We start from the raw sequence: 26,734 nt of genomic DNA on the forward strand, positions 1-26,734 counted from the left end.
ATGTTACATCTATAATTTTAATGCCACTAAATTTCTTGCTCTTACTTTTACTAAAATTCAATGACTTAACATACATATCTAGTGGATATCATGGTTGTCATCAGATTCGAGAATCTTGGGCTCAAATTATTTCAAAGGAGTCGGACTTTTAGGAGCTTTTCTTAGCTGGGACACCTCTGTCTTGCATTTAAAAATCGTTTCTGAATGAGAGGGTTTCAGGCAAAATTTATTGGTCCCTTCTCGTTCGCGTAAAAATCTGAAGATCACGTAATTGGACAGCATAATTAGGCTAAGAGTGTTTAATTATAAACTATTGTACTCTCCACTGACAATCCGTATTATACGCACAAATATTTCCAGTTACCCAAAGAGTCAGAGAGTCTATATTTCTTGTTGGATATCCGAGTTTAAAATTTCGGTGAGCCGAAGTGAACTTTTCGTTAGACAGAGATAATACGAGTATTTAGGGGAAATTTTCAATCAGTGTTTTTAGTTAGTTATTTAACGACGTTGTATCAAATACTATTAGTGCTGTTTATGATTAGGTTTTTTTCCTCCGGAGCGGTTGTTTGCGTGCTTTCAATCGGAGACCTCCGGTTACCTCCAATTGATGCCGCTCAGGTTGTATATGTGCTGTGGCGCAGACATACATTTTCCGCTGAGCATTCCTTTAATCGTATCGGTAGTGATTGGAGTCCGCTGACGTCAGCGTATTTTTTAAAATAAGTGTGTAATTTTTTGTTGTTTGTTTTCTGTTTTTTATTTACCCCCCTTTCTCTCTCTCTCTCTTTCTTCGGCTCTTCTTTTTTTTTTTTTGTTTTGCTTTAAGTGCTATGTTAGCTGACAGATTTTTTTCCTAGTTTTGAAATTCATAGTATATGTGGAAAGGCGTATTAGTTTTATGTCATTGATCAAATTAATAACATTAAAATTAACTGAAAACTAATGCAGAAGTAAAGCTTTTCAGTAGCTAATGTAAACATTTATAATTTTCCTGGAAACACTCGTTTATTCACAAACAGTTTTTGTCCATTATTATTCTAATCGGTTTAGTTTAACGTAAAATATATTAAGGGAGTTTCAGAATGGAAGAAAAGAAATGTGTGGTACCAATGGGTTAAAGTTTACTGTCCAAAATAATTCATTAAGATTCCTCACCAGACAGGATTGTGATCATTGTGTTAAAGGGTGTCAGTATTTGAACTGTCTCTTCTGAAACGCGTCACTCTTCCTCTGTAATAAAAATATAAGCGGATATCAACTTAAGGGTAATTGTAATTATATTATTACCACACGTTTCTTTAGTTTCAGAATGAAACTCAATATTTTAATCTAATAACTCAAGTTGCCTTTTAAGTATTCCAAATAAGTTATGTATGATTTTTATTGCGTCGAAAGTTACGTTTTATAGAAATTTCAAGACTTTTTCTCTAGACTGTGGACCTTTGGAACAATAGCACTAAAGCAGTTTAAAAAATCGTATCAAATGTTTTGCGTAATTTTAAAACTACGAAAACGATAATATCACTAATTAACCGTCAATGTGTATCTGAATGGTAATAATTTATTTTTGACAGCAAGTACGAGTACCACAACCGCGGTTCTTAATGTTAGTCTAAACACTTGCATACCTACATTTTAAAACTTAGACCTACTCAGCGAATCTATCTAACCTGGTCGACGCCATAGAGATTTCCAAATACGGACCTGTTAGCGTCCTAGGAACGTTTGGCTTTTCTGGCAACACAATCACCAACTCATATTTCATTTCAACTAAGCGGCTCATCACTGAAATTTGGAGTTTCATCTCGTAACAATATGCTGGATCAATCTTAGAGGGTCCTTTTTTGCTGAAATTCTTCTGATTTTCAGTTTTTCATTCGCAACGTTACTCTGTCTGCACACAAAACCACGAAATTATTTATTAGGACTTTTATATATAAATCAAGTAAATACGCTTTTTAAAAGAGTTCAAAAGCGTTTTGGACAGTTAAATTTACTTACTTTCTTCAAGTTCGCGATTGTGCGATCGCTTCAAATGGTCTAACAAATTCGAAGTTCCACCACCCTTAGAGTAAATTCGTCCGCAAAATTCACAGCGTGCGACTTTATTATTATCTTCAACTAAATTAAAGAATTTCCATGCGACGGATATACGATTTGGTGTCATTTTATTCCACTCACAACTACCGTCAGTCCGCACGCGCCGGTCGTCCTTGAGCTCCATGTCCTCCAACTTCGCTTCGCTCCGAACCACCGCATCCCTCCGTATGTTCCCTGTTCCACCTACGGTAGTACCGGAGATCACCGGTGGAGAGCTTTAGTCGTAATCTCCGATTCCTCCGCTGTAGTAGTCACTCCGATGAGCAGCACTAAATACTAGACTATTTAGCGTCGATGAGATTGGTGATAGCGAGATGGTATTTGGCGAGAGTGGCTGAGAATTTGTCATAGAATACCTGACATTCACATTACGGTTGGGGAAAACCTCGGATAAAACCCAACTAGTAATCAGCTCAAGCGGGAATCGAACCCGCACCTGAGCGCAACTCCGGATCGGTAGGAAAGTGCCTTAGCCGACTGAGCTACCCGGTAACTTTCAATCAGTGTTACCGCTTCATATGATGTTGTAAGTAGCAATAAAGAATACTAGCAGAGGCTTGAGTGCGCTGAAGATCCGCTAGGTACAACGAGAACAGCAAAAAGTCGAAGAAGATAACACTAAAGACGGGAAAGATATCTACAGAGTGGAAGTAACGTAACGTGCAGATTTTAATAGCTCATTCCTCGGATAGAATACAACGAAAATTTCTAATACTATATTAGTCCCAAATGAATAATTATCTCAGGGGAAAAAAATCCCCTAAATGTTAACAGGCCTACTGCTTTAATCGATAGGTACTATTCGTCCTGGTACTATTATGATTTTTATAATTATCACTAGAGAAACCGAAAAGAATGATTTGTTTCTTTGCAGATTTAAATTAAAATGAGTGGTTTTCTTGCATATTCAATAAAATGATTAACGCGTGTCGTTACTTCCTGTCATTAGGAAGTCTGGCAACTCTACTGCAGTGACTAAGGGACGGAACGCTTGTATTCAGACCACGTGGGTGTGAGTTTTCGTAGGTGAGCCGACGATGTGCTATTGCCAATTTACGCAAACTTTTAGCCTAATTTCCTAATAAATAATGAACTTAATTAAAACGCAGATAATATATTTTAAATTTATTTTAATGTGTTTTATTGTATCCTTCAATCTGTAGGTTATATCACTCCACTCTTAGACAAGGCAAGTGTGGTCAATAGTCGTGGATAAAAACGGTATGTGATACAATGTATGTAACATTAAAATGGAGCGCAACACTATTAAAATATTCTCTTCAAATTATTATTTTTTAATGATTTGATTATGGGTTTTTCGAACATGGCGTCGAAATGGCAATTAGCATATTTTGCAGTCAACTGCATTCATATTGCGACGATCAAAAGGAGAAAATTAAGTATGTCATAGAAAATTACAAAAAGAAAACAAAATATAATATCAGTCCTGTGATACGTTGCTGTAACTCTCATAACCAGGGAACGGATTTATATGGACTAAAAATATATGAAATATGTAAATATATATGTAGTTATTTTTACCAAAATATGGAATTAAATATGGATTTTTACCAAAATATGGAATTAAATATGGACTTAAAATTATAAAAAAATGACTATGTACGTTAAATATTGGTACATTTTAATCAAACTAAACAAAAAATATAATGGACGTACCTTATCTTCCAATGTAGTTTCAACAAAACACAATTTTTATTGTCTGTTACCATAACAATAGGTTACAAACATTTCTTTCAAGTGCTGAAAAGTGAATCTTCTTCTATTGTCTCTGAGGATAGATTTATACTGACTAAAAGAGCGTTCGACGTCACAAGAAGTAACTGGTACATAATTCAATTTCACAATGTCTGCTGGGGATAAGTCCAAGTTAATCTTCACTGTTGATTCACCACTCATCACAGCAACAACCTTTTGTAGTTCTTCATATCCAGGGTTTTTTGAAAGTACAGTGTCCACCTTAGCTCTTACTGCATCTGCAACTTTACCTCTACCACGATTCAGTTGTTCCACAGTACTATTTATAATTTCAAAACTTTCAGATAGTGAAAGGTGCCTATTTTGGAGACTTTTGAGCGTTTTTATGATGCATGAAAATGTATGCTGAATGTGAGCTAAGTCATTCTTCACACTTATGTCACAGGTAACTGTTTTCGCAGTATCAATTGAGACTGCATCTTCAGAGTCCAATGCAAGGAGAACATTGTTAATAGAGTCTATATGTTCGGCATAATATTCAACTGCTTCTAGCCATGTACCCCATCTAGTTAAAATTGGCTTTGGTGGCAATGGAATTTCAGGGTACATTTCTTTCAACACGTTAACTCTACTGGGAGCTTTGAGAAATACTTTTTTCACTGATGAAATCAACAAATCTACTTTAGGGAAATTGTCTCTGACCACTTCTGCCACACGATGAAATGCATGCGCCACACAAGTAAAATGAGTCAATTTAGGATATACAACAGATAATGCTTGTCCAGCTTTGACCATATAAGGGGCAGCATCGCTAATAAAGAATAACACATTATCGTACATAATACCCTTTGGCCACAGGATACCCATAGCTTCGTTGAACAGTTTAACTATAGTTTTGTTATTGCACTTTTCTAGAACATCACAATGTAAAAGAATTCGTTCAGAATATTGTTCACTTAACAAACCGATAACTACATTACCAACAAGTCTACCTTCTTTGTCGGGAGTCTCATCAATGGAAACCCAAATTGAACTATCTTTAATTTCATCTCTTATCTTCTGTATTGTCTCATCGTAGATGGATGGAGCATACGTCTTCCTAAGTGTTGACTCATCCGGGATTGTATGTTGAGTATATTTTTCAAGGAATTCCCTGAAGACCTTATTCTTTAGTTTGTAGAGAGGAATATCAGCAGAGATGAGAGAACGGCACAGGTCGATGTTAAACTCAGATCTTACATTCGATGTTGTTGGTTGTGTTAAAAACAATTGTCTCTGCTTGGAATTTAGTTGTTTGTTGGCCTGATGTTTACTAGTTGTAATGTGTTGTTGCACCAGGAACTTTTGTGTAGATGATACTGCACACTGACACAAATTACAAAATAATATTTTATTGTCAGTTGATAAACCATCTTCTTTAAATTCTGAAATGTAACTTGTTAGTTTTGATTTTAAATTGACTGAATGACGTACTTTTGGCATATTTACCGTCTTTATAGTATGATTTACAAAACTGAACCTATGTGTACTCTGACTGGCATTTAACTGTTGAGCTGCACAACTGAAGTCTGTTAAAAATTTTAAATTAAATTAATATAGTTTTGTAACTTACTTTCCCATTGTTGATAGGACTGCTAATTTTCAAATAACTCTGATGTTAAAGGGATTACTGAACATGTGTTTAAATCTCTATTGTTGAAATGTATTTTTAAAAGTTAATGGAATTTTGTTTTGTTTTATTGTTAAACCTAATATAATATGGACTGTTTTATATGAAATATGGAAAATATATGGAAATTAACGAAAATATGTACTAAACTCTAAAATATGGAAAAATATGGAAAATAAAAGTAGGATTTTTCAACCCTACACATTGTGAAACATAAAGATAATGCAAAATATAAATTATATTAGTTTTATAAGTAAATATGTATTTACATATAAATCCTTTCCCTGCTCATAACATATTATCATTATGAAGCGTACCAAAGGATAGAGAAAAAATTAGGAAAATATATGAGCAGAAAGTAAATATACTGACGGACAAAAAATTTGTGGCTATAAAATGTCAACAATATGTTTTAAATGGTGTTTAATAAGGTTATAATCTTACTACAAAAAACAAAAAACAAAAAACATAACGCCAACAATAATTGAAGGAGTCACCAGCAACAAACAAACAACAAAATCTTAATTTGTGCCAAGGTGAACTTCCACTTCGATCCTGCTATAAATATAATTCAATCTGAACAGCAGATTCGCATGTTGTTTCGGTTAATCCTTTCCGAAGAATTTTTTACACAAGACGAGAAATTCGAATGAAAATTGTAGCTGATTTGGAAGCAGAGGTGAACCTTTTTGTTAGTTGGCACCTTTTGCTGGTGCTTCTTTAATTACCAACAATAATGTTCATTGTTGTTACACTCTGCATTTCAACTACACTTTGCTTTTAAAAGATATGTTGAAATTTCTTACATTTTATTGAGCTGCACTCATGTTCAATAGTGTGTATTACCACCTCGGGCTCTGATGATCTCTTTCAAGGGACGTGGCATGCTTCTTATGATTCTGGCTATGTGTTCTTGTGGCATAGAGTCCCATTCCTCCTGTAAGTGTGTCAGTAGTTCAATTAGTGTTTCTAGAACAACAGCTCTTTCACGAATTCGCTTTTCAAAAATGTTCCAAATGTATTCTATCGGACTAAGATCAGAACTGCGGGCTGGTCAATCCATAGCATTAATTTCAACCTCATGTAAAATATCTGAATCGATTCTTGCTGCATGTGCTTGTGCATTGTCATGCATTAAGAGAAAGCCATTATTAATAAATTGAGCATAAGGCAAAACGTGAGGAATTATACACTCTTCAATGTACCGATCCTCGTTCATTGTGCCATTCTCTATGAAAACGTGGTCTGTGCGAGCTGCAATAGAAATGCCTGCCCACACCATTACTGAGCCTCCATTGAAAGGTATCCTAGGTGATATTGTACTGTACATGGTGCATAGCGCTCTCCAGGTCTTCTCTATACACGGTGTCGTCCATCTGCTGAACGCAAGGCAAACCAGGATTCATCGGTGAACAGAACAGAATCCAAATCGGCTATAGTCCAATTGATTTGCTGACCAACGTAGTGAAGGCGTGCTACTCGATGTTCTGCAGTAAGTTCTGGTCCTGTGCAGGTTTCCTGGACATCAGTCCGTTCTCATGCAATCTTCTCCTCATGGTCCCAGCAAACACAATCACATTGCATACCTCCGCCAAGCGACGAGAAACAATTGTTGCTGGCAAATACCTGTTGCGTAGTACAGTACTGACAGCAAATTTGTCATCTCATTCATTTGTACACCGTGGTCGGCCCGAACTTTGTCTTCTTGTATACTACCAGTTTCATTTTTTTTCTTCGCTGTTATTTATACTCGCTTTAACATCTTTGGTCATATCGCAAGTTAATCTTTTGGGTGAAATCCGAAGGTCTGTGTACTATTGTTGAGACTCGTTCTATTGTTGTGAACTAGATGCCGACTGCATATGTATTACTGATTTGTTATGAGTAGGATTTCGGTGATGAATGAGACCGGTGATATTCAGGTATGTTGTGGCTCGAATTTCCTGGCATTTCCCTTACGGTTGAGGGAAAACCCTGAAAAACCTCAACCAGGAAATTCAACCCGATTGGGAATCTAATCCGTACCCTCTGCGTAAGAGACCAGCATGCTGAGGCGGTCCAGTTTCATTGTATCGCCTAAAATGGCATCATTTATTGTATTTCGTGCTACATTGAACACATTAGAGATGTATCAGATGCTGCGGCCATCCTCACTAAGCACTATTGCCTTTGCAACGTCTTCAGGATTAATATCTCTTTGATTATGTGCTGAATCTTCAGAATAAACCACATTGACTTATTTAGCAATGATACAATTTAATGTGTGAACAAGGAACATAACGTTCAGAAATCTGTATAAGCAAAATTTTATTCAAATCTAGATTAAGATGTTATTGTTAGTAATATTGTTGGTGGTATGATGTCAAAATTATTTTCGTTTTCAGTGTATGTTACGTTTATAATCTTATAATTAAATTTAAAAATATTGGTGAATATATTAAATACATTTACAAAGTAAAATTCAAGTGTCCCAAATTTTTTGTCCGCCAATGAAAATTAATTTTTTATGTGCTATAAGGGTAAGCAACACGAAGGCATTTATGTTGATCAGAGAGCAGAACTGTGAACAATTTGTTATTAAGTACAATGGTGAAGTGGCATATATTCATAGCAGAAAATATATTATATTTGAACAAAATCAGCAGTAAGCTATGGCTAGGGAAAGGGTTTGCACCCCTTTTCGCACCCCAAAGGGCTTTTAAAGCCGTGATTTGGACAATTTATTAATAAGATAGGGTAAACATTGGTAATTTCGTGGCAGTGGTTATTTCGTGATACTTTTTCTTTGCTCTTTTGTGGACTAACCAATGGTGTTACGAGATCCAGATTTCTGCCAAGGGATTGCATATGTTGTCCAGTTTCCAGAAACATACAGCTAAGCTTTGTGTGACTATTGTAGTTGCTTCAGTGAGCTTTTATATTTGGAGAGAGCAAGTTTGCTTCGACTTCTCAGGCATACAAATTTTGTGGATGTTTGTAATTGCATTACAGGCTTATTACTAAAGGTAAGCATATTATATTTTGTACAAAGATTTATTCTATCTTCATGGAAGGTTTTTGGAATTTAGATACATCTGTAGTCGCCATATAGGCTTAGCTTTACTGATAGAAATCTTAGCTGTTTGAGGCGAAATTTTGTTGAGCATTAAGTGTTACATTTTATACTATTTTAAAAATCGTATTACAATAGGAATTTTAGAAATCTGAAGACAAGATGTGATAACAGAAAAGAAAACGAAGACGCAATGGGTTAAGTGTAGCTTCTGTTTGATTTGTTATCATGCTAAGTGTCAATGATAAGTGCTAGATGACTTACTTGCAAGAACTGTAACAGAAGATGGAACATGGCTCCACCATTTTGGACCGGAGACAGAGGCAGACAATGGAGTGGCACCATGCAAATTCACCAAAGAAATAGAAATTCAAAAGTACATCTTCGGCAGGAAACGTTATGGCTACTGTGTTTTTCGATTCAGAAGGACTCTTGCTTGTGAACATCATCCCACACGGAACCACCATTAATCCTGACGGGTATGTTGCAACTCTCAAGAAACTTCAAGTTAGACTGAGTCGTGTTCGACGACATCGGGAGAAGCAGGATGTTCTGCTATTGCACGACAACGCACAGCCATATGTCAGTCACAAGACCACAGACCAGATCAGAAAATTCGGATAGACAACACTGAACCGCCTTACAGTCCTGAACTGGCACCGTGCGATTATCATCTCTTTGGAAAACTGAAGGATCCCTTCGCGGAACGAGGTTAGAAGATGACTCCCTTGTGCACGCTGCTAAAGAGTGGCTCAGACGTGTTGGTCCAGACTTTTACCGTGCTGGTCTACAGGCCCTCGTTCCTAGGTTACATAAGGCAGTTGAAAGGGACGGGGATTATATGGAAAAGTGACATTTTGTTCCTTAAGGATGCATCTACATTCTGTGAAAATAGCAAAGCTGTAGGATAAAAATATAATTTTTAAACAAACGTTATGCATTACTTTTGGAGTTACCCTTGCAATATAGGTTATAGTAAAGTCCGTAATAAAAGTGTTCACCCTTTCAGGGCAAAGAAGATCCCTTTTAAATTTCAATTTTTACTTTGATTGTATTCTTATTGTGTGTTGATATGTATTTCTATGTTTTCTTGCTATGAATATTAGACGGAATTACTATGTTTGAAGTGTTGTAACAATAAATGAGAATTTCATTTGAGTTTAATGAATTTTTCCACAATTCTTCTACCTCTCACGGAATTATCAATGCAATATCACGAAATTACCAAGGTTATCACGAAATAACCAACCTTTCAGCTTAAGTTGTAAAAGTGGTTTTTGGCACATATTCAAGAACGTATCCAATCTTTTATGTCTCCAGATTTGTACAGCAAGTTATCGTCTTTTAGATGAAAAAATCGGAATAAGGATATATTTACACATTTGCATTTTAAATTACTTTTCATGAAATTATCACGAAATTACCAATGTTTACCCTACTATGCATAAGTTGTTTTGAAGGAAAAACAAACATATTCCTATAAGAGTGTAAAACAAATTTGATTAAACGCGAGAAATAAAAACTAGCCCTTCAAACCGTAGGCCAACATAGCATTTGACATTTTACACGATTCAGAGTTAAGCGCAAATCGACGTTAATCTCGTTTTTATTCCGTCACTAAATAGCGTTATATCTACTTGAACGTCGTTAGCATTAATATATATTGGTGCAATGCAGTCGACTCGACAATGAACACCCCTGGATGTCAGATTCATTATTGGTAAACCTATAGGTTATATGAATTATTTTTCAATGTATTTAACATTTTTATTAAATGAAATTAAGATGAGTATAATCTACTTAGAACAACAAGACTATTTGTGAAGTTTCGAGAAGATTGAATGAATTTGAGTTTTCATATGACGTCATATTCTTGTTATGCTGTGTTACGAACTGAGCGCGTATCAGAACAATAATGTACAGTACCTACAAGGAGATCTTTCATCAGTGCGACAGTACAGTATACAGTTAACTTCTAACATAGTGAGTGTGTTCTTACTAGTTACCAATTTAAATACTATTTTGTTCATAATTATAAGATATTAAGAGATTTGATTGTTAAAAGGCAAATTCTACAGTATGTTAGAATGTCTACCGGCCGAAAACGTAATATTTCTGATTTCTTTTCAAAAATTACGCGGAAACAAAAAAAGAGTAAGTGAAGATGAAGATGTTACGAAAGTGAAAGTGAAGCGAAAGCGAGTGTGTGATGTATTCGCGCTTAATGAGAGTGAAAAGGGCTTCCCCCTCGATATAGCTAAATCAGTTTCCGACGGTCCTCAACAGTTCGTGTTAGATGAATACCCGAGAAGAACATCTGGGAAGGAGGAGAAAAGAATTTTTCAATCTGAATGGTTTAAAACTTTCCCCTGGCTGGAGTATAATGTTTCCCAAGATGCTGCATTTTGTTTCGCTTGCCGTTTCTTTTCGACTGAAAGTGGTCGATGTTCGTCTCTAACAACGAAGGGCAGATATAACAACTGGAAAAAAGCACTTTCCGCCTACGCAGGGATAAAAAAAAAACATGAAAATATTGAATAACATAAGAAACGTTGTGCTGCATGGAAAGAATACCGACGCATGGAAATAAGAGATCCACAAACATCAGTTGGGACCTTTATAAGGGAAGCATATGCAATTAAGGTGCGAGAAAATCATATGTATATTGGACAAATAATAGAAATCCTCAGGTTCACTGCTGTACAAGGTATCGATCAGAGAGGGAACGATGAAACCCAAGATAGTGAAAAGCACGGAAATTTCTTAGAGATACTACAGCTAATATCTAAAAACAATCCCACTGTAGAAAACAAACTAAAAGAAGGGCCAAAAAATGCCAAGTATGCTCATCCATCAATTCAGAATGAAATCTCAAATGTCCTTGCTAGTGCAACTCTTGAAGTTGCGAGCAAACAAATAAACAGCGCTATTTATTTTGCTATTACAGCAGACAAAACTAAAGATTTAAGTAAAACTGAACATTTATCTGTCGTTCGTTTTTACTTAAATGACAAAGTTCATGAACATTTTTTTAGATTTTAGACCAGCTAACTTGTTAGTCGCCACTTCACTTATAACTTCATAAAAAACACTGAGTAAGTGTAGTATAAATATGCAAAACTATATCACACAAACTTATGATGGTGTCAGTGTAATGAAAGGTTCAGTTAGTTAGTTAGTTTAGAAAAGATGTACCTCAAGCGATTTATACCCATTGCGTAAATCATAGGCTTTTTATTGTTGATGTTTGTAAAAATGTTGAAAATGCCAACAGCTTTTTCTCACTACTACAGACGTCGTATATGTCTATGTTAGACTCAGCCATGCATTCCCTTTTTTATTAATATTCAGCATGAAAGGGGAAAATCTGTTACAGAACTGAAAGCTCTGAGTGAGACACAGCGGATTTGCCAAGCAGCAGCTTGCGAAGCTACGAAGAAAACTTTGCCTGCCATTATTGTCACGCTACACAGTCTAGCGGAAGATAGAAGAAGAGGATATTGATCACAAGAGGCTTAAGGGTTATTTAATTCAATAGACATGGAATTTTTAGTTCATTTGTGCGTATTTAGTGCCTTGTTGAAAGATATAAAAATTGTGTCTGATGTTCTGCAGAGTAAAGATTGTGATATTGGTAGTGCGTACACTTTGATTGAAAGCACTGTTGATCGCCGCTGATTCTATGAAACTGTAGGGGGAGGATTTTAGAAAAAAATATGGCTAGAAGCTTGTTTACGGAATGAAGAAAATGGAATTCAAGACAGCAGGCGTGGAAGGTCACGTCGTCTTCCTGAGCACTTGGAAAAAGTTGTTTATGTACAGCATTGTCATAAAGAGAAACTTGAATCAGAAGTTGATTACTATGCACATGCCTTTCTGCCAATTCTTGATACAATTTTAAATGAATTGGAACGCAGATTTTCTGAACATAGCTCAATTATTAAAGGAATGAAGTGTTTGAATGTGAAACAACAACGTCCCTTAATGCATCATTTTGGATGTGATGAACGAAGTGTGGAAACCGAAGTGAAACTAATCCCTAAAATATTTGAACATTATGAGAATGAACATGATGTCACTATTGACAACATTTTAAAATTTGTTAATTTTCTTCAGGATTGTAAATTGGCATTTCACGAAATTCACAAACTTTCCATAATTTCTGTCGTAACACCAGCATCTAGTGCGGGATGTGAACATGAATTTTCGTGTTTACCTCGCTTTACAGCTTACTTTCGGAACAGAACGGGTCATGAGCGACTCAGCGATCTCGCAGTCTTTGTTGTAGAGCAGGATATCGTAAAGACGCTGGACATTGAGGATCTAATCGACAAATTTGACGCTGCCCATGGTAATCGACGTATAGCTTTACATTAAGAAATTCAACACACATTCCCGGCTAAGCAGCAGCAGCAGTAGCAGTTTAATAAACAGACGTATAGTATCGGTATGCGCGCAAATGCATGAGAGAGAACATTTTGGATTTTTTATGTACCGCATTTTTACAGCTCGCACCCAATTTTTACAGCTCGGACCCCATCCGTACCCCCCTTGCTCTGATCCTGGCTACGTCACTATCTACGGATTTACGCCAATACGTCAGTACTATTGACTCAAAGTACGATCTCATAATTAATTTTTACATAGAGTAGGTAAAATAATATTGAAAAATAATGGAAATATTTGATAGGCCTATAAAATCCATCCTGCTCGTATAAAGACCAATTTGAAAAATGTGAAAGAAATTCGTATTACACAGGCGAGAACCATGTTTAAACATAATGGACGTAAACGTAGAGGAAGATCTATTCTTCATTTTATTTTGGAGCCAAACCGATAAACATAACCCCCTAAAACAGTTGCTTCTGATATTGGCTTAACCACTTAACATAGTAAAGAAGGGCATAGTAATACGATTTCTTTTAGATCTTTGAAATCTGCTCTTTTCTACAGAGAAAATCGTTTACTTTTTCCTGCAGATCTTACATTTTAATTTAGTTCTTTGTGGACTTGAACTCCTGGAGAATAAAAGCAAAAATCCATATCGAATTATTATTTAAGAGGGGCATCATACCACTCTGACTACTTTTAACGATAAATCAAACATTGTTAATCCTATGGATTCATTTTTAAAGAAACGAATTTGTAGATTACTTTTCGTTTAAATATTACAGAAGTTAGCCAGAAGGGATATTTTCTGAACAAGAAACGACGGAAAAATATAAATGTCGAAATATTTAATTAAGTTTCAAAATCCTGTCACTACAACTACATAAACTGGCAATTTTTCCCCTTTCAAATGAATCACACAAGCATTCTGTGGCATATGAACGCATGCTCCATCACAGAGCTCTGCGCCACGCGTCATTTCGAGCTGCCACTTGACATTTTAAGCTATAACCCAGAGATAGATCCTGGAACTAATTGGATGTGGCATGAGTGGATGTCATGAAGAGGCGCAGTGAAAAACGTTCCTGTTGTTGTTATACCAGAATCTCTGTTGCCTACACGAAACACAAAAATAGTATTTAGAAGTGTGAACATAGAGAAAGCCTACACAACATTATTATTAATTGTTATGTAAATGTTATAACATTGTCGTAATAAATGTGACTTTTCCGGTAAAACAAAAGATTATGAAATATATTTATTTAAAAATTTTCAATCATATGACTTATCATTTTTGTTACAAATCAACATTTGCTAAAAAAACATGTTAATAGAAAGGAAAGTATAAACGTTTTCGCCTATATGGCATCATTAGATACATAGTTGTTTTACGATATCTAACGTAAGTACAAAAATTATGGTTTATTTAACGACGCTCGCAACTGCAGAGGTTATATCATCGTCGCCGGTGTGCCGATATTTTGTCCCGCAAGAGTTCTTTTACATGCCAATAAATCTACTGACATGAGCCCGTCGCATTTAAGCATACTTAAATGCCATCGACCTGATCCGGGATCAAACCCGCAACCTCGAGCATAGAAGGCCAGCGGTATGGCGATTGCTCTAACCAGGCAGACCATATGTACAATATAGAATCTATTCACATTTGTAATGAAATATTAATTTATATATTGTGTAACAGTTAAAAAGTAAAGTCATGAGTTATAGTAGTAATAGCCTAATATAGTGATAGGGGTTATATTGACTTCAATTTAATTTGCAATTGAATTCACTAATCTGCCAAAATTGTGCATGATATACGTGGTACAGTCATTAAGTTCTAATACTGAGCGCATAGTGGCGTTGTGGTGCATTATAGCGCATAGGTGGCGCCATGGTATGATACCTTGTCAGTCTGTCGACCCAACAAGAGACAGTTGAGTGCATGCACTGTAAGCAGAACTACGGTCTTTGTTGTGACGGTGATTTGAATGCGCGCGTCGGAACTCGAGTATGTTGCAGTTTGAGCAACGGGCAAACGTCACGTTCTGTCAGAAATTAGGCGAAACTGCTATAACCGATCATAACTGGAGACGAAACATGGTGTTTCCTTTACGATCCGCAACTGAAGCGACAATACGCCACCTGGAAAACGCCATTATTTCCACGACAGAAAAATCCGCAACAAGACAGGTCAAAAGGCAAGGTGATGCTTTAACAGTTTTTTTTTATTCAAATGGAATTGTTCACATAGAATTCATCCCACAAGGTGCAACTGTAGACAAGATTCTCTACAAAGAGATTCTTGGCCGTTTAAGCAATTCAATTCGTCTTAAGCATCCTGAGCTTTGGCATAGGAAGAATTGGCTGTTGCTACACGACAACGCCCCTGCACATCGCTCCATCCTTGTCCAAGAGGAACTTGCAAGGCAACAGGTCGCTGTTTTGCCACACCCTCCGTACTCACCTGATCTCGCACCATGCGATTTTTTTTCTCTTTCCCCTCATGAAATCAATCGTAGGAGGGCTTAATTTTTATGCGGCCGAAAAGGTCATGACTGCCACAAGAGAAGCCGTACGGCATCTTCCTGCCAACATCTTTCAGCGGTGCTTCCAGCAGCTACACCAACGTTGGCAGACGTGCATAGCGGCCAACGGCGACTATATGGGAGGATGTCGATCTGTTTAAGTGTACGCCGTATCATGCGGCATCTTCTGAGACATCCAGATTCTTGTGGGTGCCTACCCTTCAGGCGTCAGTGTCAGAACTTAATGACTGTACCACGTAGTGTATTTATACAGAGAACTCATGTTACAATATTTCGTTATATGTGTTTATTAACACTTAAAAATTAAAAAAGATAAAATATAAATTATCGTCATAATTATACATATATTGTATGTTAAAATTTGATATAGATATATATATTTCATATGAAAACATTATTAACGTTGTGATTTTGTGCATGAATATTTGTGATGTTATGAAGACGTGTGTTTGTATCACTGCCTTCGTGATCTAATACAGGCCGTAAGACAGACCATCTGACTCGCTTAACAGCTGATCGGGAAGGGCGATCTTTTAACCATATGAATTCGTTGGGAAGCAGAAATAGTAACATGTATTTCCTAAAATGTAGTGTAATTGCATTATTAAACTTTGAAATAATGATTATGAGACACTTCAGACATAATTCACTTGCGACTTAAGATATAATATTATATTTGTGTGAAAATTAAGTTAATGCAGGCGAAGTTCGTATGTGCATACCTGCTTTAATTTCCATTAAAATATTCCTTCCTTTTGTGTGGTTAAGTGAATTTTTGGTGTTATAAACAGTAAATATATAATTATGAAACTGGAAACATTGACTGGCATGAAAATTATGTTGTGATTAGGCCTAAGTGCAACTTTAATGATGTTACTCTTGTGTAAACAGACCAATATTTTTATCGTATTTGTTTTATTAAATTGAAATTATTGCGCCCTTTTTACATTATAAATAATACAATGATTGATAATGTATATAATTTGAACTGAAAATAAAGATATATAAATATATACGAAAAATTATAAAATAGTACCTGCTACAGTACCTAATCTTATAATTAATTGAAATAAAGCACCCTTCATTACGGAATTCGAAATTTTCAGTTGAATAGCACGGATATTTTGATATGTTGAAATTATAGGTAACGACACTTACCTTAACTCTGCCAGATTAAATAAACCGTTATTATTTTTATTTGTATACTCGCAATTATACATAATATAGTTTATAATTAAACTTAACGTTATACGTATAACTTGTAAATGCAATTTGTCTATAATTCAATTGTATTTATTCATTTCTTACGGTGCTGCAATCTGAAGTCTGATTAATGTAATATGTTACTAGGGCTAAACTAGCGCTGAGGTAGTTCTCTTCGTACTTATACAACTTTCATACACAAATATGTGATAGCTTAGGTTTGGTTAGTTTAGGCTTTTATTATGCCTTGCATATACGATCAACTGCATCTCCACGAAAATTTTCTTATAAATTCAACCATTTTTCACTCCCGCAATTATTGGAACTACCTCAGCGCTAGTTTCACCTGTTACTAGTCAGCGATGTATGCAATGAAGGAGGAAAAGAAACTGGTGATCCTCTCCCGTTATTTCTTGGCTTAGTTGCTTTATGAGTGATGCCTTATTAGTCTTCGGACACTTGAGTAAACGATAGTTGTATTGCAGTGCATTGAAATACGGTAACCCCAAAGCGCTATTAGCCTACTGGAGCAACTATATTTACAAGGTTATGTTGTCATGTCGAATGTGAATGTGGTAGCACAATTATTAAAATTGCAGACCATTGCATTAATATACATGTATGTATAAATATATTGCTGAATAATTATTTGAGAGTGAAAATTAGCATTTGTATAGAGATATTTTTACACAAACTAGTTTAGTTATAGACGGTGATAAAATTTCCGGAAAAAGATCAAGAATACTTAACGTATTACGTTTAAATTAAGGATTAGTTATATAATATAATCCTTTCTAATTTTGATATTCTCCAATGCTCTGTCATTAGGCCTATATATGTTATGATGCCATACCGGTATGGAAATTATAGGTTATGTTTCCTGTATTTACATGGTACCCCGCACATGCAATTTCTCTGTATTTTAATTGTATTTATTTCTTACTGTACTGGGTTGTATTGAATTGTATTTATCAACTACCTAAGAGAAGAAGTAATATAACCGTATGTACATTTTATAGGAGGGACTGTGTATGAATTTTCTGCCTACAAGTAAGGAAGGCAACCACGTTCTGAAGCTTATCCTAAATTCTTCTCCATTAAATCTCAAAATAGCTTCCATTCTAAACTTGAAATGTTGATGCAAACAGGTTATGTTAACATGGTGAATTCTCTTCACATTAAAATAACACACTTTTATAATTATTGTATATCGAGGAAAGTCAACATCCCTTAATAATAAACAAATACACGGAAAATAAAATACCGGAGAGGATTGCAAAATTAAAAAACAGAAGGAAGGAAGCATTAAGGGAAAGTACAGTTACTGAGCTGACTAATAAATTCAAGTTTGGAAGGTACGCTTTGTCTAGACTCACAGGTAATAACATATTTGACTTAGTTAGAAATTATTTGGCTATCTTTTTTATTTCTAAATTTAATAGTTTTGAAGGTACGTCAAAAGAATATTATGAAATAAAATTAAGGAATGAAGGCTTACCTACGAGAGAGAGCTTGTATGAACTGTATAAATACTTTTGTAAGGAAAGAGGTATGGAAGAAACTAGAATTAGAGATGATTTAGATACGCTAGCTGCACATTGCAGAGTGAAGAGGGAAGTACATCTTAGGAAGGTAAACCAATACTGATGGTACCAATATTCTAGAATGAGTTGAGTCTTGCATAATAACTGAAAGCTAGTGCAAGACAAAACAAATATGTTAATAGGTAAAACGTAGAAATTGCATTTATATAATAATATATCTTTGTGTAAAATTGTTGTATGTAATGTGTCTGTGATCTATTATATATAATAAACCAATAAACCATTTATTGTATATCCTGCAACACATTATACAACAAGTAATTGGAACTTATGCGCACATTATACTAAATAAAATTTTAATTTTATGATATATTTGTTTCTCACTATACTAACTAGTAGATGAGGAACATAAAACCGTACGTACACTAATTTTGTAGGAGGAACTGTTGTGAATTTTCTACCTACAAGTAAGGACGGTAGATGTGATAAATTAAAATCGCAATATAAATTATTCTTTATTAAACCTCAAAATAGCTCCAATTCTAAACATAAAATGTTAATTCAAACAGGTTATGTTAACATGTAAAACTCTCTTCACATTAAAATAGCACAGTTTTGTAATAATATTTCTGCAACTATTATGTAACAAGAAGTAAATGGAATTTATGCACACATTACAGTAAATAAAACTTGAGTATTGATACGCAATAAAGTAATATATTTCACTGAGATCCATACACTCAAATAGAAAAGCCCGACTCTTCGAGTGACGTCACACAACTTACATTACGACCTGGTCTAGATCGAGAAGACATAGGTTTGTATATACATAATATATATTATTAATTTATTATGTTTTTGTATAAGTTAAAACTTATTCTGTATGTAGTTGTTTCGTATTTTGCAGATGTGTAATCCTTAGATGTATATATGTGCAATGGATGCGTGCAGTGGTCTGCTCACATTGATACGTTGTAAATAAAGTTAGTTATGGCGTTGGCTGTTTTAGCTGTATTATAATATATACGATGAATTCGTATGGAAGTCTGCTCACGTTAATACGTTTGAAGAAATTGAATAAATTACGACGTGGTTGTGTTATTTTGTATATGTGCATTGATGCGAGTGGTGTTCTGCTCTCGTTATGGTGTTTTAGTGTTAATTTATTTGTAATTATGTGTTCAGTTAATTTATTTATAACGTATTAATGAGAGCATCTGCAAAACACGAAACAACCACATACAGAAGAAGTTTTAACTTACATCAAAACATAATTGTATTATATGTACAGTATATGTAAACACACGTCATCATAACATCACAAATATTCATGCACAATTAAACACAATGTTAATAATGTTTTCATATGAAATTTAAATCTATATAAAATTTTAACATATATGTATAAGTATGACGATATTTTTTATTTTATCAATTTTAATAATTTTTAACAGTCTTAATGAACACATGTAACAAAATATTGTAACTTGAGTTCTATGTATAAATACACCATGTCACGTACAATTTTGGCAGATTAGTAAATTCAAAACCAATTAAATTGAAATCAGTATATCCCCTATAACTATATTAAGCTATCACTACATATAACTCATGACTTTACTTTTTACTATATAAATTAATATTTCATTACAAAAGTGAATACATTCTACATTATACTTACGTTAGAGATCGTAAAACAACTGTGTATCTGATGATGCCATACAGGCAAAAGCGTTTATACGTCTTTTATTTCTATTAACACGTTCTAGCAAATGTTAATTTGTAATAAGAATGATAAGCCATATGATTAAAAAATTTTAAATAAATATATTTCATAATCTTGTAATTGACTTATCGGAGAACCAAAACTGAATTGTAAAACAAAAGAGTTCACTTTACACTTTATTTGTGGTGCTTTGTTAGACGAATGGCTAAAGCTTTTGATGTCAGAGATCCGAGTTCCGTTGAGTCTAAATGGAATCTGTAATGAACAGGATCGTGCGGGAACGACTTTCTGGGTGTACTCGCGTTTCTTTTGCACTTTTCCACAATTTATTCGTTCACAGTAATCTATAAAATAATTATGTTTTGTGAGAAAATGTCGTATTGCTAATGTATGTTTGCCAATTCAGAAGCATACTGCTGCGAGATCTACTGTATTAAGGAGATTTATGGCATGTAATATAATCCTGTTTCTAATAGAGAGTTCCCCACAAAATTTATCCGCCATTTGTCTAGGGTGAATTTCTACGCTGAATAACCAATGTAGTTGAAAACGTCGTGAAATAAACAACTAAGATTGATCATTAAAGTTCCTTCCTTTACTAACTTTTTTGTGTAGGCTATAGCGTATATGTCCAAATTACATTTACAATGTTGAACTGCAAACTGATGCCTACTTTTGTACATAGTATCGTCGACGATTTATACATTTATTCCGTCTTTGAAGATTCTCTGTAGAAACTCGGCACTTCATGTTCCAACCAATCTGGTTCAATATTCTGTACAGTTGCATCCTCCAGACATCGTCTTTCTCCAAGATGTTTCTTCATTGGTACAAACGAATGAAAATCGGATGGGTATAAATCCGATCTGCAAGGAGAATGTTCCGTAATGTTTCAGTGAAGGTACTGCAAATGTTCTTGTATCCGCTGTGTTGAGCTGTCGAAACTCGTTGGCATGTACAGCTGTCAAAAAAGAAAAAAAAGAAAAAAAAAGTGGCCGCACTCGTGAACAGCGAATATTTTATAAGTCCACTTCGGGTCACGGCGATGTTGCACGTGGCATGTGCTTGTAAAAGCAGTTCCAGAACTATGGAATGATGTCATATCTGCGTCTCGTAGACCAGCGGTAGAGTGCTCGCATAGTAATTCGAAAGTTGTGAGTTCGGGCCATGTTTTAGATTTCATTTTATTTTTTAATTGCTCTTTAGCGATATAAATAATATTCAAGTTATCATTTATATTCTGTTATCGTTCTTTATAGATATAAATAATATTCAAGTTATTTATAATTTGTTATCGTTTTTTAGAGATATAAATAATATCCAAGGTATAATTTTGTATTTTCTGTTACCATTCTTTAGCGATATAAATAATATTCAAGTCATCATTTGTATTCTGTTATCGTTCTTTAGCGATATAAATGATATTCAAGTTATCATTTATATTCTGTTATTGTACTTTAGCGATATAAATAATATTCAAGTTATCATTTGTATTCTGTTATCGTTCTTTAGCTATATAAATAATATTCAAATTATCATTTGTATTCTGTTATCGTTCTTTAAGGATAGAAATAATATTCACCTTATTTATATTGTTATCTTTCTTTAGCGATATAAATGATATTCAAGTTATCATTAGTACTGTTATCGTTCTTTAGCGATATGAATAATATTCAACTTATCTTTTACATTCTGTTATCGTTCTTTAGCGATATAAATAATATTGAAGTTATCATGTATATTCTGTTATCTTTCGTTAGCGTTATAAATAATGTTCAAGTTATTTTTATTCTGTTATTTTTCTTTCGCGATATAAGTAGGCTAGGCTATTATATTCCGTTATCGTTCTTCAGTGATATTTTATAAATAAATTGAAGTTATTTATATCCTGTTATTGTTCTTTAGCGATATAAATAACATAAATTTAATATTAGGTTTGGAACAATACAGTTGCATAATACTGGTGTTAGTTTTTTCTTTTTAAATTATTATATTATACTATCTTGAAACACAGTAAAATGGAAAGGAGTGACGAGGAATTCAAGTTGAGACCTTGACATCTGAATTATAAATTCCGACGTTCTTCCGACTGAGCTACGAGGACATAAGTATGGAAACATGTGTGGAAAAATTGGCCCAATCGCCGTCCAAGATTTTCTGATGATTTGTAGAAACTTGTCCAGGATGCGGGGGGGCAAAGGCTAATTGGGATTTCCTGGTCTCTGATCGGGTCAAAAATCCCGATAGAACTAATATTTAACCCTTACGGTGAAAATCGGTGAAGTCCCGAGGGTCCAATTAGTCAAATCCACTCTCCTCACCTCCACGCTTGTGCCCCCTGGCATCTATTAAGATGTGAAGGAGACAGTGGTGTGCGGAATGCAATGGGAAGTTACCGCATTTATCCTTCCGAAGAAAAACTGCAAACATGAGCAAAGGGAACTTTTAATAGAAAAAGGAGCATCTTCTGCAGACCTCTGAAAAAAGAACCAAGGAAAAGACTAGTGAAGTGCTTTGTGTAGAGTGTGGCATTGTATGGGGAAGAAACATGGTCATTACGACGAAATGAAGAGAAGCGAATAGAAGCACTTGAAATGTGAAGAAGAATGCAGCGCGCGAAGAGGACAGACAGAATAAGAAACGAAGTTGTGTTGGAAAGAGTGGGTGAAGAAATAATGATGCTGAAACTGATTAGAAAGAGAAAAAGGAATTGGTTGGGTGACTGGTTGAGAAGAAGCTGTCTACTGAAGGATGCACTGGAAGGAATGGTGAACGGGAAAAGAGTTCGAGACAGAAGAAAATATGAAATATGCGGAGACTAAGAGGAAGGCAGAAAATAGGAAAAATTGGAGAATTCTGGGTTTGCAGTGAAAAACATGCCCATGGAAAGAACACTTATGTATGTATGTCCTGGATGCCTGGAATGTCGTGGCTGAGAACAGTCGCTATTTGAAAAGACTAGTCGATTCCATGTCCATTCGACTGCAAGATGTGATCGAGATGTGGGGAAGATAGACTAAATATTGAATCGGGACATTTTCTTTTGTTTTGGTTTTTGAACGCTTAATTGATTGAATGTTCTAAGGCAGACACCAGTAAGTTTGTTTTGTTTATGGCACGAGAGATAATTTTGTTAAGAATAAATTCTTTTTTTCTTTCCATTTGCAGCCATAATGTCGTAATAAATAATGATAAAGTCATGGCATAATACATTAATGAACCTGATGTTAATTACTAAAAGAATCATAAAAGAGACAGGAGCAATTATGTATATTATTTCTTTCTCCCTCTTAAAACAAAACATAAAAGAACGTAAAAGCATTAGGTTGTGTTCGAATGCACGACCTCACAAATACCATTACGTTATAAAGTAACACAGAAAAGAGTTTAGTTATAACTGTAGATATCAGGCAATGTGGTCCAACAACATGTAACTTCACCTGTCTCCGAATTGTAGCGAAGATACCCGAAGGGAACTTTGCTTCTAGAGGGCGACCACTTTTTCGTTTGACAACTGTTCACACATACAATAAAGAATTAATTTCCCCTATTACCAAATGAACATTATTGAACTATCAACCCTTGTTGATTATTTGAAATTGTGCTCCACTGGTAGATCAGATTAGGAGTGTAATCTTGTCATTCCGTGCGCTTGAGTCCGACCTCCAGCGTTCTAGGAGTAATAGGTACTTGTGGCGGACGAGATATGAGAATGAAGAATTGTCCGGAGTTCTCCCTCTTCCCTCATGTTGACTAATTTTACTCCACCAACACTCGTTATTTCACCTTGTCTTTCGCCTTAATTCATACAATCTTATTTCCTAAAGAAATATAACACAAAGTGGCGTAAAGGTCTGGGTGATATCAAATGGTGAAAAGCAGCTGTGTACAACTCTTTCTACTCGTATATCTCATGGCAGTGGACTAGTATTGATCTGGGATGCTTTGTGCGACGCTGGACTTCTCATCCAGGTTTTGTCTTGAAACCTGTGGTTGCTAGTGAGCTGCCCAACTTTTCTCTGTGGTATAATCAACAGTGGCAGAACAGCCCACTTTGGATCATAGCATTCCTTTGAAGTTCTTGTCAGGCTTCTATATTCTGTGCTAATGCTCGCCAATTTATACTTTCAAGAATTTTTGTCACATTAATAACATTATCTTCCCATCTGACTTTGGGTCGTTCTTTTGACATTTTATCTTCGAGTGTTTTTTTGGTCATTGCATCTTATGTCTTGAACACCTCAGTCTTTGTACTTTTATGTAAATTATTATGCTTTGTTCATATATATCATACAACTCGCCATTGTATCGTATTTTCCAGTCCTAATTTAGCCCATATATACTGACCCAAATTTCTTTCAAATATATAGATTAGGTTTTCTTCAGTTTTTAGTGGTAATCATGTTTGTGATCCACATGAAAGGATGGGCTTAATTAATATTTTACATAATTTAATTTTACTTTTAATTATTAACAAAATAAATTTCAGTTGCTCCTGATATCCATAGTAACATCTGTTATGAAATATACGTTATTTTAAATTTATTCTGAGTAATTACTTCTTATGTTTACTAGCGAGACTAAATAGTTGAAATAGTCTAAAGTCTTAAATTCATTGTCTTTTATCTAAATGTGCTGAAATTTGTATAGGCTAGTGGTCATATACATTGTTTTTCCTAGTTGATTTTTAATCCCATTTTCTTAACCGTGACCTCCAATGCAACCTCTTTTAATGCTCGATAAGTTCTTGCTAATATATCAACATCAGCATAGGCTGAAAAATTGTACAGTTTTCAAAATAAAAAGTGGCCGCTCTCTAGAAGCAAGGTTCTCTCCGGGTATCTTCCCTACAATTCGGATACAGGCGATGTTACATGTTGTTGGGCTACGTTGCCTGATATCTACAGTTATAATTACGTTCTTTTTCTGTGTGACTTTGTATCGTAATGGTAGCGTTCCGGCTCGGTATTCGTGAGGTCGTGCGTTCGAACACAACCTAATGTTTTTTTTAATGTTCTTTTATGTTTTGTTTTAAGAGGAGAGAGAGAAAATATACATAATTGATCCTGTCTCTTTTATGATTCTTTTAGTAATTAACACCAGGTTCATGAATATATTATGCCATGACTTTATCATTATTTATTATGACATTATGGCTGCAAATGCAAAGAAAAAAATTTAATCTCAACAAAAATATATTTCGTAGCACAAACAAAACAAACTTAGAACATCCAATCAATTAAGCGTTCAAAAAACAAAACAAAAGAAAAAGCCACGATTCAATATTTAGTCTATCTTCCCCACATCTCGATCACATCTTGCAGTCGAATGGGCATGGAATCGACTCGAGTCTTTTCAAACAGCGACTGTTCCCAGCCACGACATTCCAAGCATTCTGGACACACATAAGTGTTCTACCCATGGGCAGGTCTTTCATTGCAAACCCAACATTTTCCAATCCTTCCTATTTTCTGCCTTCCTCCTAGTATCGCACATGATCCACATATCTTAATGTCGTCTATTATTTGATATCTTCTTCTGCAACGAACTATTCTCCCGTTCTCCATTCCTCCCAGTGCATCCTTCAGTAGGCAGTATCTTCTGAACCAGTGACCCAACCAATTCCTTTTTCTCTTTCTAATCAATTTCAACATCATTCTTTCATCATCAACGTTTACCAAAACACAACTTCATTTCTTATTCTGTCTGTCCACTTCAAACGCTCCATTCTTCTCCACATCCACATTACAAATGCTTCTATTTGTTTCTCTTCATTTGGTCATAATGTCCATGTTTCATCCTCATACTGTGCCACAGTCCACAGAAAGCACTTCATTAGTCTCTTCCTTAGTTCTTTTTTCAGAGGTCTGCAGATTATGCTCTTTTTCTATTAAAAGCTCCCTTTGCTCATGTTTGCAGTTTTTCTTGAAAAGGATAAAAGCGGTGACTTCCCTTTGCTTTCCGCACACCACTGTCTCTTTGGCATCTTAATAGATCCCAGAGGGCCCAAGCGTGGAGGCGAGGAGAGTGGATTTGACTAATTGGGCCCTTCGAACTTCACCGAAATTCACCGTAAGGGTTAAATATTAGTTATATCAGAATTTTTGACCCGAGCAAATACCGGGAAATCACAATTAGCCTTTGCCCTCGCCTCGTAGACGAGCTTCTAGAAATCATCAGGAAATCTTGAAGGGTAATTGTGCCAATTTGACCGCAAATGTTTCTACATTTGTGCCCTCGTAGTTCAGTGGGAAAAACGTCGAAATGTAGATGTCAACGTCTCAGATTCAATATTCCTCGTCACTCCTTTTCATTTTGTTTTGTTTCAAGATAGTAGGCTATAATGTAATAATATGAAAAGAAAAAAAAACTAACACCAGTATTATGCAGCTGTATTGTTCTAAACCTAATATTAAATTTATGTTATTTATTCCGCAGAAGAACGATATCAGAATATAAATGATAACTTGAATATTATTCACATTGCTAAAGAACGGTAACAGAATATAAATGAGAGCTTGAATACTTTTTATACCGTATCACAAATTTACGATAACAGAATATATATAACGTGAATATTACTTATATCGTTAAAGAACGATAACAGAGAACAAATTATAATTTAAATATTATTTATATCGTTGAAGAACGATAAGAGAATAAAATGATAAGTTGAATATCATTTATATCGCTAAAGAACGATAACAGAATATGAATTATAACTTGATTATTACTTATATCGCTAAAGAATGATAACAGAATAAAAATAACTAGAATTTCATT

At 34.9% G+C, this 26,734-nt stretch overlaps 1 long non-coding RNA gene across 1 annotated transcript in view; it reads left to right on the forward strand.

The window, feature by feature from the left end:
- LOC138692644 (uncharacterized) overlaps positions 1-26,734 on the forward strand; it is a 67,202-nt gene that overhangs the window by 23,631 nt on the left and 16,837 nt on the right. The gene's annotated exons all lie outside the window — the stretch shown is intronic.

Source organism: Periplaneta americana, chromosome 17 (genome assembly GCF_040183065.1).
Source record: "Periplaneta americana isolate PAMFEO1 chromosome 17, P.americana_PAMFEO1_priV1, whole genome shotgun sequence".
Taxonomy (NCBI): Eukaryota; Metazoa; Arthropoda; class Insecta; order Blattodea; family Blattidae; genus Periplaneta; species Periplaneta americana.